Here is an 18,744-nt window from a genome sequence, read left to right on the forward strand (position 1 = left end):
CAATTTTGTTTGTGGAGTTTTCTTGAACAGAGTCTGTTCAGATAGTGATCTCTGTGTTAAATTTATCATCAGGCAAATACAGTTGATTCTTATTACTCCCTTTTATCTTGCCTATGACTTTTGGTTTCTCACAAAACACTTATTTAAATACAGTAAAGAACAAAAACACTGGAGGGAGGTCCTAAGGAATAGAATTCTAATTACTACTGTGCTGTGAGATTTCAGGCAAATCATTTAATCTCTCTAGGCCAAGTTTGAGCAATGAATTGAGAGAATTTAACTCTGCTATCTCTGAGGTCTCTTCAGAGCGCATTCTGGTATGATTAGAATGCCATCCTGATTTTGTGGAGGTTTGGAGAGAAATACAGCTTGTTTTTCTCTTAGCTACAATGTGTCATTAAAGTCTTAAATTTTCATTGTAGGTAGAAAAGAAACAAATTTTCACAGTGAAGGTAGTGCTGATGGCAATTTGAGTTAATTTTGAACTCTCCCTGATGAAAATCGCAATTTTTCTAGCCATAGTGATCTTGCCTTTGTTCATTATCATGTAATAAATATTTATTGACCTAATGTGCCAGGCACTCTTTTAGGCACTGAAACAGAATGTATTATATATAATACACCCGTTTTAAACATGGGAAATCTATGTATTTTAAAGATTTTTTTCATGCTATGCTATTCATATTTCACAAAATCTGTGAAACTCAGATAATCTTTTGCTAATTTTGTTTTGCTTACATTGTTAAATAGTATTTTCATCACTAATAGGAATTTCAATATAGAGAACACAAAATATAAATGTGGAGGGGAAAAAGGAATGACCTCTGGCACTAAAGGATTCTTTTTTTTTTTAAATAGGTGAAATATCTTTTTTTTAATAAATTTATTTTTTATTGGTGTTCACTTTACCAACATACACAATAACACCCAGTGCTCATCCTGTCAAGTGCCCCCCTCAGTGCCCGTCACCCATCCACCCCCACCCCTGCCCTCCTCCCCTTTCACCACCCCTAGTTCGTTTCCCAGAGTTAGGAGTCTTTATGTTCTGTCTCCCTTTCTGATATTTCCCACACATTTCTTCTCCCTTCCCTTATATTCCCTTTCACTATTATTTATATTCCCCAAATGAATGAAAACATATAATGTTTGTCCTTTTCCGATTGACTTACTTCACTCAGCATAATACCCTCCAGTTCCATCCACGTCAAAGCAAATGGTGGGTATTTGTTGTTTCTAATGCCTGAGTAATATTCCATTGTATACATAAACCACATCTTCTTTATCCATTCATCTTTCGATGGACACCGAGGCTCCTTCCACAGTTTGGCTATTATGGACATTGCTGCTATAAACCTTGGGGTGCAGGTGTCCCGGCGTTTCATTGCATCTGTATCTTTGGGGTAAATCCCCAACAGTGCAATTGCTGGGTCGTAGGGCAGATCTATTTTTAACTGTTTGAGGAACCTCCACACAGTTTTCCAGAGTGGCTGCACCAGTTCACATTCCCACCAACAGTGTAAGAGGGTTCCCTTTTCTCCGCATCCTCTCCAACATTTGTGGTTTCCTGCCTTGTTAATTTTCCCCATTCTCACTGGTGTGAGGTGGTATCTCATTGTGGTTTTGATTTGTATTTTCCTGATGGCAAGTGATGCAGAGCATTTTCTCATGTGCTTGTTGGCCATGTCTGTCTTCCTCTGTGAGATTTCTCTTCATGTCTTTTGCCCATTTCATGATTGGATTGTTTGTTTCTTTGGTGTTGAGTTTAATAAGTTCTTTATAGGATTCTTTCATTTTATTGCAACCTTATAATGCTAATGAATTTGCCAGTTTAGATTATAAGATGGTTTATACCTCACATATGTTATCTGTGGTTTCTTTGGCTTCACCAATATTTACCAGTTTCTTAACATAGACCTATATAGGACATCTTTTATTTGTAATCATTCATTTCTAACTCATCAGTTTATTTATTTATTTTTTTTTAATTTTTATTTATTTATGATAGTCACACAGAGAGAGAGAGAGAGAGAGAGGCAGAGACACAGGCAAGGGAGAAGCAGGCTCCATGCACCGGGAGCCCGACGTGGGATTTGATCCCGGGTCTCCAGGATCGCGCCCTGGGCCAAAGGCAGGCGCCAAACTGCTGCGCCACCCAGAGATCCCACTCATCAGTTTATTAATAAAAATTATATAGGGGTGCCTGGATGGCTCCATTGGTTAAGCATCCAACTTCTGATTTCAGCTCAGGTCATGATCTCAGAGTTGTGAGATGGAGCCTCGCATTGGGCTCCATGAGGGGCGTGGAGCCTGCTTAGGATTCTCTCTCTCTCTCCCTCCCCCTGCACCCTCCCCCTGCACCCTCCCCCTCAAACCAACCAACCAACCAACAAATAAATAAAATCTAAAATAAAAATAATTTAAAAAATAAAAATTGGGGATACTTGGGTCGCTCAGTGGTTGAATGTCTCCCTTTGACTCAGGTCATGATCCCAGAGTTCTGGGATTGAGTTCGCACCAGGCTCCTTGCAGGGAGCTTGCTTCTCCCTCTGCCTTTCTCTCTGCCTCTCTCTCTGTGTGTCTCTCATGAGTAAATAAATAAAACCTTTAAAAATAAAAAAATAAAAATTGTATAATCTTTCTAAGGATAGAACTTTGTTTTCTTGACTTTTTTGGAGACTTTTAGCTCTCCCGTTTTAGCCTCTTCCCTTTCACCCCTCTGTTAAGCCCTCCCCAACCCTCTAACAGTTCTAAATCCTAAAGGTCCAGGTTCCACTGGCCAGTATTTTCACACACTCAGAACAGCATAGAATTGATTCACTATCAGAAAGCCCTTCAGATTCCACCTGGCAAAGGTGTGATTGCAGTGTACAGTAATCAGATATCTGTTGGTAAACCTTGTGTTCTTTCTAATATACTTTTATCTAATGTAACTCAAAAGTTCAAGTGTAGAGTTAAAGAAGATCCTGATGTAAACAAAGCAAGAAATTCAATAAACTACACCAGTGACTTGAGAACTTAACAAAGTGTGACAGATTCTTTCAACCCTTATAGTTGGGCCAAGGTTAAAAACGTTGGCCATACATGAATGAAATAGCTATTATGTAGATCAATAGTGGCTCACAAAGACCAGTTACAAGTTGAGATACTTCCTTTGTCGCAGTATTATGCTAAGAAAGAAAAGTAGCACTCAGAACTTCTCTGATCCAGCACTGCTGTATCCCTTACCCTGAGAAAATACCTGGCACATGGTAGGCCCTCAAAAGTCATGTTGAAAAAACAGACTCTTCTTTTATCAGCATCTGGTTAGAACTATTTTGTCAATTTCTTTATGTGACGATATTTAAAAATATTAATTCAGCGTAAGTGGAATCAAACTCAGCGAAGAAAGTTGTACATATAGGTTCTCATCCTAAATAGAAAATGAATGTAACTTTTATTTCCATATTAACATCTGCCTCTTCTAAGAACTCCATACTCTATCAAAAACAACAGATGATCTAGTTGGCGTGTGGAAATGTATGGTTGAAAGATTTAGTATGAGTTGGTCTGTTATTAATAAAAAATTCATTGAACTGCTTTGTTTTGTTATTTATATTCTAATTCCCTTTGTGTTCTCAGTTTATACCAGTTTATATTAGTAGCAGCTCCAGAAGGGAGGTCGTTGGGAACTCCTCTATCCCACGGTCACAGCTGGGGAGTTTTTGTCTTCTAGAGACCCCAGATCAGCCTGGATTTCTCTCTTACCTCATCCTTCCAAACCCTTCTTCCATGGAGATTCTTGCCTTCTCTCATAATCACAGATATTCAATAAGTCTGGTCTTTTAAATCTGATCCTGGGGAAAGAGGAAGTAGATCCACAGAAAGAAGGAAGGGGGTAAACTTTGACTCACATCTGTCCTCACTAACCTACCCTGAGACCCAGTCCTACTCCTTTTTCTGTTCCATTTTCCATCCTCACCTCCTTATGCCAATCCACATCCCTTCATGTTCTCATTTAACTTGTCATCCCAGACTTCCAGTTCTGCCCCTCATTTCCTGAAACTTTGGCACTCTTAGAGGCTGCTCTCCAGCGCTGCCTTACGGAGCCTACATCCCAGAATCCTCCAACAGTGACTGGTAGCAAGGAGGACAGGATTCCCATTGACAAGCCAGTGTGGCAGCACAAGAAGATTGGTTTCTTCCACCCCACATGGGATTGGCCTGGGATGCATTTTCCCAGTGTCCTGTAGAACTCTGGGCCCTGCCTTAGCATTATCATCGCTTAAATCAGGTTTTGTGTGCTGATCTGGCGACTTAATCCCCAGTGGTAATCTTGTTTGCCTGGGAAAATGATAAAGTTTTGAAGAACTGCCTAATAAGTGAACTTTTGCAACACCCTAAGTTTGGAAATTGGTGCCTGCCTGGTTTCTGATAAGATGTATCCTGCAGCTGCTTGAAAGGGCTTTGTTTGGGGTGGGGGTTGAGAGGGAAGAGGGTGTTGTTGGTTTTGTTTTTACATTGAGAATACTTAGCTCTAGAAGCACTTTCGAACCATCTTCATTTATGTTATTTCTCCATTTAACTTTGGGCATTTTAGACATAATGCATTTGCACCAAAAAACATGTACTTCAGATAATTCCATAAATCGACATATCAACAGCTGTGTACCTCCACTGAGGAAAAGATTCCTTTTCACAGGCATTTCTTTATGGCTTGGAAACTAATATTTTAATCCATCTTTTCAAAGAATGTACTGAGAGTTTTAACAGGGGGTAGCTGGTCAGATTTAAACTGTGTGTCTGTTGAACCATGCCGAGCAAATTTTGGGGGTTTTGTGTTAGTGATATTTTCTGTTTAAATAAGAGGCCTGATAAGAGGAAAGCATTGCTTCAGAAATACTTAAATTTTGGAGTTCAAGTATTAATTAGAATATTTGTTTTCCAAGTTTCTAGGACGTTGAATGTTTAAAGTCATCCTTGAACTAATGATATCCACACTTTTCTTGGTTAAATTTCACTAAATGAATTGTGACTCATAAACTTGGTTGAATTATATGAAACTTGTGTCATATGGGGCCTTTAATCCACACTGTAAAGCTTTTCATGGAAAATATCTGAACCTTTATTATTATTTATATCTGAGTTAAATTAAGGCCAAGAACTGTAATTGTTGTTCTCCTGCTTGCATTAATAGTTAAACTTAAGTTTTTTCTACTGATAAATTTGAGTCAGATTTAATGAGTAATAAACCTAAAGATAGCCTTTAAAAACCATTGGAGAGCTTAGAAAGTGAATATATAATTGTGATTAAAAAGGATATGTGACTAAGGCACTCAAATGGTGCTTGGTTGCTTCTTACTGGTTTAACGCAGTTGAATGAAAATTACTTCCTAGTTACATTAAAATAGCATCATTGATTATTTTCAACGTTTTTTAATGAGGTAAGGAGATACAACAGTGCATCATAAAAATTAAAAGTTGAAAAGACCGAAGTAGCAGACGTTTAGCCCAAAGACAAAGAAGTTAATTTAAGATACAGATCTCTAGGTAAATGTTTGTGTCAATTTCCTCACAAACTATTTTGCTAATGTTTGTTCTCTTTGCTGTGAAAAATAGGCATACCATTCAAAAACAGAGTACATTTATCAAAAAGTAGGAACTTATCTAATAAATTGTAATTTTATTAAAACATTATGCTTTACATTCCTGATGTGCCATAAAACTTAATGTGGAACAGAAATATAAAACCTTGAGCAGTTGGATTTCATGTGTATTTTGAAACCAGTAGGCCATTGCTTGGTTTGTTTCTACAGTATGAATTTTGATGTTTTTATAACTCCTGTTATCTTTTTATTGCATAAAATAGAAATGAAAGCTTTTCAGTTTATAGTTTGCTAAATAATGAAGGACAAATGTCCAAATAAGAACTTTAAAATGTGATCTATAACCTACGAGAGTTAGCATGTAGGGCTATTTTTAAAACTGCATTTAAATACTGTTTTTAAATTTCCTAGAGCAAAGGGGTTTTGTGTTTAGTTTGAAGCAGTATCAGCTAGACCACATCTATAGTCAGAAATAGGGACATCCACAAGTTTGAGTAGAAATGTTTATCCTTCCTTAAACCTCATTTTAATGTCTTTGGGTCCATTTTTTAAAGATCTTTAAAGACCCTGGCTCTATTTTTAAAGGACTTGGGGCAAGAATGTTCTAATATTAGCTAAAAATCTTCATCAGTATAGTATAATAGTAGTTCTATTGAGGCTGAACTGTTATGGGTTATTTTATTTCTTACTTTCCAAACTGTAAAGTGGTTATATTACTTTCATAAATAGACTTTTTTATGTCTCCATGTGTATATATATTTAGGGAGGAGAGAGACTCAGAATGACTCATTCCGAAAAAGGGGGGGGGGAGCGGTTTTTAACTTCAGATAGTTTTCTCCACTTTTCATTTCTTCACTGAATGTTGCCAGATACTGTCCGTAAAAAGTGTTCCCTTTCTTTTAACTATCTCTCCTTGTTGCCAAGGTGTAAATCAGAAAGTCCAAGTTTCTTTCTCCCACTTCATAAACAAGACTTGGTCGGTTCTGCTTCAGACACTTGGAGCCCTGCCAAGGTTGTCATGATGATGTCAGCTTACCAAGAATGTTCACATTTCTCATGCTGTGTTCACATTCCCTGGACTCGAGCAAATGTCCTTTTTGAGCTCATTGAAGTTTTAGGGTTGGATTTAAAAAGCTTGCATTGTTTTCAGTACTTTTTGCTACCTTTACAAAGTCAAGGATCCATTTTTAACAGCATGACAGTGTATAGACCCACACTACATTTTGTATTTGTAGTTTAAGGAAATAGAGAATGACCAAAAGTTTATCAGGTAGTAAAACCCGTAAGACTTGCTAATCTAATAAATTAAAATTTTATGAATTAAGTACTCCTTCATTCAGCATATATTTTATATCAATATTTATATTTTTTAATATTACTTATTGACTTTTAAATTTTTACCAATAACAGTGGCTTCTACCTATTTTTGGAAAGAGATGCTTATATGTAGAAGTTACTCAGTGAACACAATTTTCAGGTATCTTGCAATACTTCTTGGTTATTGGTTAGCTGATTAAAAACCATTGTGCTACAGGTACTTATGTCTAATTGTTTAATATATAATTTCGGCCTGTAAGCCAATAAGCATTAGAAAACCCTCACAGCTTTTGAAGACTATTTAGAGAAATGGCTACAGTTGAAGGGGGAGTAGTTTGACTTTGTACATACCAGTCCTAGTAAACTTAATGGACTTTCCATTTATAGACAAATTATGAGGACCATGAAGAGTTCAGTCCCTCCAACTTTTAAAATGTGTGTAAATTCAAGTTTATGGAATTTCAGAGAGCCAAGGTTTAAAATAAAACCTGTTTTATTTTATATCTACCACATTTGATCTAGTTACTATGTAATCCAAAGCAGTGTGTAGAATTTTAGTTCTGAAATGATCTTTGAAGAACATATAGTTTGGCTAAAATTTTACAGGTAAGGTCTGGATAACTGAATAATTCTGGACAGTGTAACTACATGGTAGCACAATTGGGATAAATATGATAATTCTGTGAAAATTATTTGTCTTCAGACATGATTCTTTGTAAATACCAAACAGATGATATTTATGTGGCTTTCTTACAGTTAATGTACATTATGACATAATTAACCTGAAAAGCAAAATACCAGTTGTTATTGATATCATATCCTCTCATTTGAGTTGCTAAATTACATGTTTAAAAGGTAGGAAAAGGAGATGTCCTTTAATATTAATGTTTAAATTGAGTTTTGGTTGACTTTCTAGGCTGATGTTGGATATTAACTACTCTATTTCTGTTACCGTAATGTGAGGTATACATAGTTTTCTTTCAATCACCAAATTTTGATTCATTCAAAATAATGGAACTTCTTGAGACATATTTACTAGCCAAAACTAGGACAAGTGTTAATCATAGTTACAAGCCTGGCTCTCTGCCCTTTGTTCTTATTGAGCGACATAATATATCCTTTTGATAATTTGTACAGCATTCCCCTTGTGGCTTTTTATAAAAGTTTTAAAACAGGTTTAAACTAGATAAATTAAAATCTACTTTGAATTCAGAGATTTTTAAATCTCTATTTTAAGAAATAATTGCAGATTCCAAAAGTAGTTTTCAAATTAGCAAGGAGGCCATGACCAACATTTCATTCCTTCCTGTCTTAGAATCATGGTCTTTGGAATTTCAAGAGTGAATTTGCAGAGCTGGAAAGGGACCTGAAGCTCAGCCATGTCAGACTTCCAGATCTTACCTTCCCTGACATTAACTCAAGACAGTGACAGCTCAAAATTAGTGAGTGCTTAAGGTATATTTATATAATGTAATACCATAGAGGTCTTTAAGCAAATGAGATAGTTAATGGCATGAAAGGTTGGGTGAAATAAGTCCCTACTAAGGTGCACAGTTTGTTGTTTGCTTGATACTACTGTTGTCTGTAGACAAAAACTGTCTTATAAACCTATTATACGGGCATCTCAGTGGTTGAGCATCTCGCTTTGGCTCAGGTCATGATCCTGGTGTCCTGGGATCAAGTCCTGTATCAGGCTCCCTGCAGGGAGCCTGCTTCTCCCTCTGCCTATGTCTCTGACTCTCTGTCATGTCTGTCTCTCATGAATCAATAAATAAAATCTTAAAATAAATAAATAAAAATAAACCTGTTATACTTCTTTTCCCCAATTTTACATGTTCCATAAGGTAAATGAAATTTTTTTTAATTGACTCGATTTGGTTTGTCTGTGATTTTAAGTTCAGGTTGTTTATTTTGTGCATCTCATGCCACTTCCTAAAAGAAGAAAGAATCTTTTCTTCCTCAAGAAGTCTTCCCCAGTTGACACAAACTCATTCTCTATTATCCAGTTGATATAGTTCCCTCAGTTCACTTTCGAAAAGATTGTTTTTCTGAATTTGGTACTATTTAATAGTTCTCGTTTCCTTTCTTCCAGTTTGAGCTCCTTTTTGTTCTTGTTCACAAGCTGCCAGGTGGGGGATGGAGATCCTCCTTGTTCAGCAAGGAGAGGAGGCTTCCCTCAGTTGCAGAGCAGTGCTTTTGGGAGACCAGAGTTGCAACCATGTGTGTTTGTTACAATGTTCTTGTTACTAAACGTTAATCTTAACATTCTCTCAACTATCCTGTTCTTTTTATCCTAATCCTCTAAAAATCACTTCTTTTTTTATTATTGTATGTACATTGCTAGCAGCTGGGGACACAATGTATGCATGTTTCCGTAGTATGCATAATTAAAGGCTTCAGACCTGGCTCTATCAAGGTGAGTTTATATTCAGACTTCTCCAAACCTGGTTTCCAAACAGCAGTGTAGCTTAAACAAAACGGAGACTGAGATCCAATTGAACCGAGACGCTGCCCACACTGTGTTGTCTCCTCCCTTCTCTTTAACACTGGTAACAACCTCCTTCCCCTGTTGTGGGAAGTTTTCAGATCTGCTGCCTTCCATGAGGCTTTTTCCACCCTGCAGCTCAACTCTGCTTTATAAATATTCTTCTGATGTTAAGTTTGTGTTTTGGGAACCTTCTTAAAAGTTCTTGAATCAGATGCTATGAAGTTCTCCAAAATCAAATGTGATGCCATGTCCCTTCACTTTTCAGTGTCTGAAACATAATCAGGAGTAGTAAGTTGATCATTTTTCTGATTCCCAGAACATTAATGCAACAACAACAAAAAAAGCAAAATAATAAACCATGTGTTTTCCTGCCACCAAAGGAGACCCCCAAATCCTTTTATTTTATTGGAATTTTATTGCTATCTGTGGTCTGAAACAAAAGAACTGTCAACCAGGGCTTGGACACATTCTTTATATAGCAAGTTACCTCTAATAATATCCATCACTTTATAAGAGAATTTGCTTTATATTGATGAAGTGTTGCAGAATACTTAAAGCAATTCTCATAAAAGAATGGTATTGCGAATTTGTCTTGATAGATCTAAGCCAGTTAAGGCCAGTCATTCTATTTTGTGTGAAAGGACCCCCAAATGTTTATATCTCATGTTACATTCAAAATTGTATACTTGCTTGACTTTGCTTCTTTTTCAGTTATGTTTATAATTAAGCAATATGTTGATGTTGATACTGTCAATCTTTGATAAACATGACAATTCATGTGGGGACTCCCAGACTTTAACCCAAGTCAGAATTAAAATAAAACCAGCCTCGAGTGCAGTATAATGTTGACCTAATATAATCTTAGTGGGAAGTACATTCAATGTTTAGACTCTTAAGAAGGTGAACCGCTAGACCACATGATCTGCTTTTGGCTGGATGGACCCTTCTTCTGACTACCTAAGTCAGCAGTGCCATGATCACCTGAATCTGAGACCCAGGTCACATTGCCCCCAGTGTCATTTTCATCAGCTTGGCGAGTAAATCCCAGCCAGAAATTCATCAGCTACTTTTCATCTTGAGAACTAAATAAGCCTTTGGTTTTTTCGATCAAATTTAACCATAAACTATTTCCTCTACTCATTGCCGGTTTAATCAAATAAGCATTACCTTATCCAGGTTGTAATGAGATACTTCTTAAAGGTTTCCCTGTTTTTCAGTCTCTTAGAACTAGGCATAGATTAAAATGAAATTATTTATCCTTTATCTTTTTTATATCATGATTTTTTTGTTTTACTGATTTGTCATTAAATGATATTTCTAATTATCAGTTTAAAAACTTGCCAGATTTTAATGTGGGTTCAGATTTTAACAATTTAATTAGATAAAATATGGCTGGTGGAAAAGACTCTCCATGCTTTGGCATTAATACTGGATTCCCAACAGTGGTCTTCTAGTACATAGACATTTTACTGACTTGTCATTTTAACCTTTTCACAAATGCCATGACTCTGTAATTTATTTGTCCCTGGATAATGAAGAGTTAGTTGTACTCTGTGTATATATTTGATTTGCTTATACATTTTACTTGTTGGTTTGCTTATAGACTTATTTCGTTATAGATTATTTACTAGCTCTCTCACCTGTCACTGTATTACTACAAGTTTATGCTTAAGTATATGCATGTATTTTATCATTTGGTAGTGTTTTATTTTTAAAGATTTATTTATTTGAGAAAGAGCACACACACAAGTGGGGTAGGGACAGAGGGAAAGAATCTTCAAGCAGACTTTTCTCTGAGTGCGGAGCCCAATGTGGGGCTTGAGCTCACAACACAAAAGATCATGATCTGAGCTGAAAGCAAGAGTTGGATGCTTAACCAACTCAAGCACCTAGGCACCCCTGGTAGTGTTTTATTTTCAAAATGATTTTGTATTGGAAATCTTCAAGCTTAATTTTTTACTCAATTTAATTTCCCAAAAATTATTCAAGTAATTAGGCATTTCTAGATATAGTAAATTGCTGTTTATTCAGCATGGTAAGTGGTTACTATTTTTTTTTCTTTGCCATTTAGCATGATTAGACATAATTATTGATAATTTCTGGAAAGAAGCCAGCAGTGCAAGCCCAGGTTTTTTTTTTTTTTAAGATTTTTTAATTTATTCATGAAAGACCCAGAGAGAGAAAGGCAGAGGGAGAAGCAGGCTCCAGGCAGGGAGCCTGATGTGGGACTCAATCCCGAGACCAAGGATCACACCTGAGCCAGGGGTAGGTGCTCAACCGCTGAGCCACCCAGGCATCCCCAAGCCCAGGTTTTAACAAGAATGTAGCCTTTCCAGTCTAAGTCTAGTTAGATATCTGGATCCAAAAAGAGATCAAATCCAAAAGAAACAAAGCCTGACAGATGGGGTCTGGAGGTGGGACGGGGGAGGCAGCACAGTCGTGTGAATATAATACAGAGGTGATATTAATACCAGTTACCAGAAGGCATTTCCAAGACTTCCTCCAGGGTAGGATGTGAGAAGACCAGAACAGGATGCACACCGGCCCCTAGAGACCTGACCTTGCCAGAAACAGAGCAGGAGATGATCCAAAGACTGCCTGTGTGCCCAGGAAGGATTTGGAGAACCCCCCTGGCCCAGTGCTTGGGATGGGAGGGAACTAGGCAGCAGCTCTCTGTATGCAGGCTTTGAGTGGAAGAGCTGGGAGTGGGAGGTACCTGTGATTATCCTGGACTGCTGCCCTCAGCAGGCTACTAGGGGGTAGGTGGCTTGCTAATAACACCGGATGTCTTTCTAAGTTGAAATGGATCTAGACAGTGCTAAAGTTGGCAACTACTGTTTCCTATGAAGATAATGTAAATGCATGTTAGGCAAATGGTAATACGTTATACTAAAATATATAATAATCTGGAACCTATGAGATTGATTATATGAAGTGCAGGTTTTGTTTTCTTTTAACTAAGCATGGTTTAAAAGTACTCTTGTGAAAAAATTTAAAATTCATATGGAACCACAAAGGACAGTGAATAGCCAAATCAGTCTTGAGAAGGAAGAACAAAGCTGGAGGTGTATCACACTTCCTGATTTCAAAGTTTATTAAATAACCACAATAATTAAAATAGTTTGGTATTGGCATAAGGGCAGACATATAGACCAGTGGAACAGAATAGAGAGCCCAGAAATAAAGCCATGCAGGGGTGCCAAGAATCACAATGGGGAAAGAATGGTCTCTTCAACAAATAGTGCTGGGAAAGCTAGATATACCAGCAAAAGAATGAAATTATAGCCTTATATTACACCATACACAAAACATTCAAAATGGATTGAAGACTTAATTTAAACATAAGACCTGGAACTGTAAAACTCTTGAAAGAAACATAGAGGCATTGCTTCTGGACGTTGATCTTAGCCGTGATTTCATGGACATGACACCAAAAGCATAGACTAGAGGTGCAGAAATATGTAAGTGGGACTCTATCAAATTATAAGCTTCTGCATGGCAGAGGAAGCCAACAAAATGAAATGGCAATCTACAGAATAGGAGAAAATATTTGCAAACCATTTCTCAAATAAAAGGTTCCTTTCCAAAGTATATAAGGAACCCCTACAATTCAATAGAAAAAAATTTTTTTAAATCAATTAAAGCTCTTTGAGGAAGCCACTATAGTGGCTTGGGTGCCCCACTCCTGCTCCTGCTCCTGGCTCACCGCTCTTCACTCTCACTGGAGAATAAGTTGAGCAGGAAGCTGCACTGCAGCCATGACTTTTAAGGACATCAGGAAGACACCTATGGAACCAGAGGTGGCACCGAATTTGAGTTAATCTCACTTGGAAAAGGTATTTGCTGACTTGATCAGAGGTGCAAAGGACAAGAATCTGAAAGTGAAAGGGCCAGTTCAGATGCCTACTGAGACTCTGAGAACAACTACAAGAAAAACTTCTTGTTGAAGGTTCTAAGACTTGGGATCTTTTTCAGGTGAGGATCCACAAGCAGACTCATTGATTTGCACAGTCCTTCGGAGACTGGTAAGCAGATTACTTCCATCAGTTTCAAGCTGGGAGTTGAGGTTGAAGTCACCACTGCAGATACTTACATCAACCTTTTTAATAAGTTGATTACCAGTTGTTAAAAAATTGAGCAAAGGATTTGAGTAGACAAACAAGTGTTATTATGGATTAACAGATTCTCTAACTGATCATTTCTGAAACCATTTGAGAACAAGTTGCAGACACAGAGCCCCATGACCTCTTAAAAGTGCAGTATGTATTTTTGAGGTGCAAGGAGAAATTGGAACCCTTGTACACTGTTGGTAGGAATACAGAGTGGTGCAGCCACGATGGAAAACAGTGTGGAGATTCCTCAAAACATTAAAAATAGCATTACCACTTGCTCCAACAATTCAAAAGAATTGAAGTGAGGAGAGATACTAGCACTCGGTGCTCTTCACAACAAGCAAGATGTGGAAACAACCTCAGTGTCCACTGATGAATGGACAAAGGATGAATGGATAAAGGGAATCCTGTAATATGCAACAGTATGCCCAGAGGACTGCATTAAGCTGCCAAGACATCACCTCCACCTCTCCCTGCCCCACCCCACCCCACCCATTCTCTGTTTGGGAGTCAAGTGTGAGAATCTTTAAAACGCAAATCTGAGAGTCTTCCAGCCATGATATAAAAAACAAACTCAAGTGGCTTTGGTCTTGACAAATTATCAAAATTTCCTTTTTGTAAGGAAAAAAAATGTATGTTGATTCTGTTTAATCTATTTGGTCTTATGTATTTGAGCACCAAAAAATGTACACAAGCATATGCTAAAAACGAAAAACACTTTACATCAGTCCTTTCAGGGAGTAGGGTTACAGACGGGCCAAGTGGTGGCCTTAACGTTGTGGCCAAGAGCCAGACCCTAGGTCTGTATAGCTTGAGTCCTTGCCTAGCACTCACTTGCTAACTGTATGACCTTGGGCAGGTTACTTAAACTTAACCTCTTTGTACCTTGTTGCTGATGATAATAAGAGCAGGAAGGCACTTGGAAAGTGCCCAAAAGCTAGTAAGTATTATGTATTTGCTGCTATTACTTATTTTCCTATTATTGAGTTGTTCAAATAAATATGCATTGCCTTTACAGTGCACTTAATTTTTTTTTTTTTTTTTTTTGAGAGAGAGAGAGAGAGAGAAAGGGGAGTGTGAGTAGTCAGGAAGGGGCAGAGGGAGAGGGAAACAATCTGTTTCTAGATTTAATTTGAGAGTGGGGAGAGCCAGAGGGGAAGGGAGAGTGAGAACCTCAAGTAGACTCCATGCTGAATATGGAGCCCAGTGCAGGGCTCAGTCTCACAACCCTGAGATCATGACCTGAGCCAAAGCCAAGACTCAGATGTTCAACTGACTGAGCCACCCAGGTGCCCTAACATTTAAAAATGTATAAGAAAGTGTTAGAGAAAAGGGAAACAAAGAGGTCCAAGAATATTTAGGGGAAATTCTCATTGCTGCCTGCAAGGCCCAGGTGTTCCGTAACTTCATCTTGTACTGCTTTTCTTCTTCTACTACTTCTGTGCCCTTTTTTGGGGCCCCTGAAATAAGGCCAGCTGCCCCTGACCTCAGAGCACGTTTTCCTTACAGCATTTATCCCAATGGTGATGACATATGTGCTTGGGTCATTGTTTGTTTAATAACCGACACCCTGTCCACCCCTCTCACTTGACTGCAACCTCTGAAGGGCCAACACAGTGTGTGTGACTCACCATTCTACCCCCAGTGCCCAATACAACATTTTGCCAAACCAAGAAGGAAAAGAGTATCCCACAGAACTACGTGCAGGGAGGTGTGGAGAGACTCTGGGCTCTACAAAGACTTGGCAGAAGTTATGCTGGAGGAGGGACCTCTCATATTTTGAAGGATAGTGTGATTTCCACCAAGGATTTTGAGTTGTGTGCAGCTATCTTTGAGGAGCTGGTGAAGGATTTTCGCCAGGGCCGTGACCACAGCATTAGCCTGCATGTTAGAGTGCTCAGTCAACACCAGTGTGATGGATGGATGGGTGGGTGGAGTTCAGAGTCAGCAGAGAGGAAAATTATTGAGAGCCAGAACTTAGGCAGCAGGATGGACCAGAGGGAGAAGCTTCGAGAACTATTCCTGTGGAACGACCAATACCGCTATGTGATGGAATAGATGTTGGGCCATATGGGGATGATGAGGTGACAATCTGCATTCCTGGTTTTGTGTCACTTTATGGATTTTGACTTTCGTTTGGGATGTGCAGAAGCAGAGGGGAAAGGTCAGATATAGAGAAGTACTAGGAAACGAGATGTGTAGATCTTCACTTTTCTGCGAGGCATCCTCAAGGAGTTTTCCAGTGGAGGCTCAGGCAGATTGGGCTGGAGAGGATTTAGGAGATACAGGTCTGTAAAAGATGGAGGCTGAAGGTATGGGGGGCGGGGGGGAGGTTAGGCAGCAGCCCTCCCCTCAGGCTCAGCCCAAGCCCAGCATCTTCTGTGAAGAAACTTCTGTCTCCAGGGTCTCCAGTTCTTCTGCCTGTTTGGCCTAAAATGTGTTGGCATAGAAAATACTAATGGGCTGTAGATACTTCTTAAGTTTTATTTGTCCCCAAAGCTAGCTCCTCAAGCACTTTTTCATTTCAGAAGCTTTTCTTAAAGGCCTGCTGGGAAGGCATTCTATAGAGTGAGTCCGTATCTACACCCAGAGATCTCCATGCAGTCCCCGGACGATGCTTTCATGTAATAGATGAACAGGAATTATAGTAGATATGCGTCAGCCGGTCATCATGGGCCACAGGGCTAGCATTCACATCAACAACTGGAGTAGAAGCAAAGGACAGTATGAAATAAATTTTTGTGGTTTAGTGTTAAAGAAAACTAAGAAGGGTGAAACTTGATATATTAGCCTTCTCCAGAAAAATAGTAGTAGGGTGTGTGTGTGTGTGTGTGTGTGTGTGTGTGTAGAAAGGGAGAGGAGATAGATTGATTTCAAAGAACTGGCTCATACATTTGTGGGGGCTGGCAAGTCCTTCAACGTCGGCCAGTGGACTGAAGATACAGAGAAGAGTGGCATTTTGAAACCAGGTCTGTTAGGAGAATCTCCTCCTCAAGGAATCTCAGTCATTTTCTTAAGGCCTTCAACTGATTAGATGAGGCCTGCCGCATTTTGGGGAGCAATCTGCTTTACTTCCAGTCTGCTGATGTACGTGTTAAAAAATACTTATACAGAAATACCTAGAATAGTCTTTGACCAAATAACTGGGTACCATGTTTGAACCAAATTGACACAAAGTTAATCAGCACACCTATTAAGCTGTCCTTGCCTGTGCCATTAGCCTGCTGCAGGAAAGCTCTGGAGTACTACAGGTCTATAAAAGACAGCCTCTGTGGGAGGTTCAAACTTTAGCATGATCATCTAGAGCTTAAATGTGAAATAACCCAAAACATCCAAAATTTTGCCTTAAAGAACCAGACGCCCTTGTTACTTTTCCTAGTTCAGGAGCTTTGCTGTTGCATTAGTGGTATTTCAGCATCATAGTTTCCGTGTTCTCTTTTGCAGTTTGCATTGCCTTTCAAAAGCAGAACACACACACACTCACACCCTGAAATCAGCAGTTCATGTGTTTTTCTGTTTTACAGATAAGAAAACTGAGACTGGTAACATTAGATTCCATGCAAATTGGTGGCCATTTAATGGCTGAATTGAACCTAGGTCCTTTCACTTTAAATTGAGTCTTTCCTCCCCCCTGTCCCCCCACCCCAAAAAAAACACCCCTTATTTCTAAGGGAGAAGAAAAGGCGAGCACAGAGAACATGAATGAATATGAGAATGGATAATTACAGAACTCCTACCAGAATTCAGGATAGGAGGGGAAAATTTTTTGCCACATGATAGGCCTTATTTGGTCCCATTGAGGTTGTGGGTATTTCAAGTTAGAAGAATTTAGGTATGCAGTTCATTCCTTTCTAATTCTGCATTTTTGGTGACTATATTAGTGGACGCACAAGGATTGAAACTATAAGAAACCATCTATTTCACTCTCTGGGTCCCCCTTCCCACTGCCCCATAGCATTGGAGCATGTTTCACAGTCCTCGAGTCTGCCAGATATGGGTCTTGTGTTCTACCTCCTTCCAGTTTGTTTGGTTAGTTAGCTAATGTGTTTTGCATTCAACCAAGGAAGTTCAAAATACTGCCTTCGAGAGAGCCAGCTAGGGTAGAAGTGCTGTCCAACTTAAGAGTGGCAGACTGGCTGAGTTCTCTGGGTGATGATTGAGCCACCCACTAATTTTAGGCTGGGAAAGCTTGGAGCACAGATTGATTTTTCAATAGAAAATAACATCCTGCTAAGACATTCTATAACCCTTGGAAATATCTTCTGGCTCTCTAGCTCTTGGCCATTTTAAAGGGTCATATCCTCACTCATTATCATATTAAATGTGGTTGAGACTTTAGTTTTGAAACTGTAGCTTTCTGCCTTAGATCATCTGGATCTCAAAGGTTATGAAAGCGAAGTCTTCCTTCTTTCCTATGACTAATGTAGATGGGAAGCAATGAGCCTCAGGCAACCATCTCACCCGTAAGTGGATAAGCTGAGTAGCAGCACACAAGATTACAAAATTTTCCTGAGTTCCCACTTTCAAGCTTGTGTACCAAGTACTGAGTTGTAGTACAAAACGTGGATTAATTGGTCATAGTTGCATTCATATTATATAAATGTTCAGAAACTTGCCTTGTGCACATCATCTGCTTTGGTTTGTATGGATGAAGTTTAAGTTGGTAGCCAATACTCCACTTGATCCTTGCTTAGGGCTTTGTCAGTCCCAATTTTGACACCTTTTTGAAGTTTTTGGAGCTTAAAAAACAGGCCATTAAAAATGGTTTCCAGGGATTGATTGCCCAAAGGCAATACCAAAATATAATAATTTTTGCTTTGAATCTAGATTGTCTCATTGGGTTGTCATGACAAATTTGTGCAGTAGGGAGAACAGCTGGTGTCATCACAGTTTTATAAAATAAGTGGACACAGAGGAATGGCATTCACATGAAGACCCCCTGGACTGTATACTTTTAGCATTTGCCAATTTTAGTCACCTGTGTTGAGTCCAGGAACTGATTCCAGCTGGCTGTGTTGCATACATCTGCTGTAGTATGATTTAATCCTCATAACTACTTATGAAATCACTGGTAGGGTTCTCACTTTATAGATGAGGAAGGCAAGTTTCAGGGAAGCTAAATAACCTATCCACGATCTTACTGCTGGTAAGTGGAGCTCATCTGGTTGAAACCCATGCTTTTTCTAGTCTTCAGGCTTTGCCTCATTACATGGTTCAGATTGATGTCATTAAGTTCTGTGACCAT

General features: G+C 38.7%; 1 protein-coding gene across 5 annotated transcripts in view; it reads left to right on the top strand.

The window, feature by feature from the left end:
* The window catches only part of GAREM1 (GRB2 associated regulator of MAPK1 subtype 1), a 202,301-nt gene that overhangs the window by 111,855 nt on the left and 71,702 nt on the right, over nucleotides 1–18,744 (top strand). Inside the window, exon 2 of one of the 5 annotated variants that reach the window (XM_025429216.3) lies at nucleotides 8,215–8,354. The exons of 3 other annotated variants lie outside the window; for them this stretch is intronic. The gene's annotated coding sequence lies outside the window, so the exon portion shown is untranslated. The remainder of the gene's footprint in view (nucleotides 1–8,214; nucleotides 8,355–18,744) is intronic. One more of the 5 variants, XM_025429217.3, reaches the window with a different exon arrangement.

This window comes from Canis lupus, chromosome 7, assembly GCF_003254725.2.
Source record: "Canis lupus dingo isolate Sandy chromosome 7, ASM325472v2, whole genome shotgun sequence".
Taxonomy (NCBI): Eukaryota; Metazoa; Chordata; class Mammalia; order Carnivora; family Canidae; genus Canis; species Canis lupus.